Here is a 2,046-nt window from a genome sequence, read left to right as displayed (position 1 = left end):
CCGCCGCTCCGCCGGCTGCGGGAGGACACCACCGACACCGGCTCTGCGGCAAGCAGCCTCGGAAACACGGGGCGTAGAGGGACCCTCTTGGCTCAAGGGCTTTCGCGGTCCCTCCCCTCGCCAGGGTGTCCCGCTTGCTGAGGAAAGGACGGCGTTTCCGTCCGGGGGAGAGGCAGAAATTACTGCACCAACGCAAAAGAAAAGGGGACTAAAATATCCCACCTGTGGTTACAGCCATTCTTCTTCGACGCAGGGGCGAAGCGGCGTTAAGGACAGAGCAGTTCCCTGAAAACGCTGCCGGCTGCAAGAAAATACAAAAAAAAAAAGGGAAGTAGTCCATCTTAACAGCCCGCTAATGCCGCAGCAGCGTTGGTGTGAAGTGAAACCCGAATCCTGCCCCTTCACACCGGCCGAAGGGAACCTGCAGCTCGCCTTCCCTCACCGTCTGACGAAGTTTCAAGGAGCGGGCTGCCGGTACTCACCGGCACGGCAGTTAGGTCCCGAAGCCCGTCAAACCCGGCTCTTTGATGCGCCAGGCTTTATAAAGCAGGGACACGGTGCTGACAATAACGCTGTTGTCCTGCCCACGACTTAACTCGCGCTAATTACATTTCATTTCGTTAGCTTTACGTTCCGAGGATATACTCACGCAGCTGCTGGGGATATCCTGGCGATATCTGCGGCACGGCGAGCCCTGCACACGGAAGAGGTTTTACAGCGCTCGCCGATGAGGCCATCGCCGAAAAGCCGGCAGCTCTTGGTCCATCTGTAACATATCAAACCCCGGCTGTTAGGATCGGGCCCTTCGTGTTCGCTCCCTTCCTGCTCCCACCCTACAAAAAAAACCCCTCCAACAGCCCGGGTAGGTGCAAGGCGCGCGGCTTGAACTCAGCGTAACCCCGATTAGCTTGGCAAAATCAACTTGAAATTAGATCTTCAGCTGTCGTGCGCGTGCAAAGACACACACGACGGTAAACCTCCCGGCTTTTATAATGCAGCAATTTATAAAAATACGGCGCTTTGGAGTTCAGGACCTAACAAAGCAACGTGGGAGTCAAAACTGTCAGCAGAGGCGGAACAACAGAGCACCTTCTTCAAAAAAACCCACCAAGTGCATAAATGCAAACCAATCCGGTTTTTAACTGGAAGAGTCCGCATTTGACAGCAAAATCTGCACTTAAACCAGAAGCCTCCAAAATCTCACTGTTTTACATCTAAGCCAAGTCCAACTAATAGCAGGGGATGAGCCGGCATTATCTGCCTTTTGCAGAGGGAAGAAAACGGGGCCAAGTCACTCACTTAAAGAAACTCGGCCCGTAACGCAACCGGCACCTCAACCCAGGCTCACTGGCTACCCCAAGCCTCACCCCTCATCGGGGAAGCGAGCGCAGGGGCTGTCAGCTCAAACACTCCCCAGCACCCAGTTTTAAAAAAAAATAAAAAAAAAAAAATTATTTTTTAAAAAAAAAAAAAACAGGCTTTTTTCCCAACTTTGCACAGGAAAAAAAACCCCACTCAGTTACTTCCCAGCCCTCGTTTCCACCAGCCGGAGGAGTGGCGTTTATAACTCAAAGACAAGGTTCGCTCCAGTTTATTATCAGCTTGAAAAGTTACCCCTTCGGCCCCGGCAACAGGCGAACGCTTTTGTTTTTAAGTCTCTCCAAGCGCCACAGCGGTAATTGCTGCCTCGGTAGACGGCAGCAGGCGTGGGGAGGCCATATTAACTGCAATCCACCGGATCCAGCCAGGGCGAACCCCCTCTGAGGATCCGGCCGTGGTTCGGCTGAAACGTGTGAAACAAAGGATTAAACTCGAGGGATTATTCTTCCCCCGACGCAGTGCATTAAACGGGCGTTGTGCGATGGCACGGCGGACAACGAGCAGCTTCCACCCTTCCAGGAAACGTGTTTTCTAACCCAAATTTCACTTTCAGTATAAACCTGCGCTGTTCCTCCTCACTTTGCTCCTACCGGGGGTCTGTCACAAGCCAGCCCTGCGGGGAGCTCGGGCTGCTGCTGTCGAGCAACGTTCCAATACCGGTTAACG

This window comes from Pygoscelis adeliae, unplaced genomic scaffold (assembly GCF_000699105.1).
Source record: "Pygoscelis adeliae isolate BGI_AS28 unplaced genomic scaffold, ASM69910v1 Scaffold718, whole genome shotgun sequence".
Classification (NCBI taxonomy): domain Eukaryota; kingdom Metazoa; phylum Chordata; class Aves; order Sphenisciformes; family Spheniscidae; genus Pygoscelis; species Pygoscelis adeliae.
Note: the sequence above shows the minus strand (reverse complement) of the source record.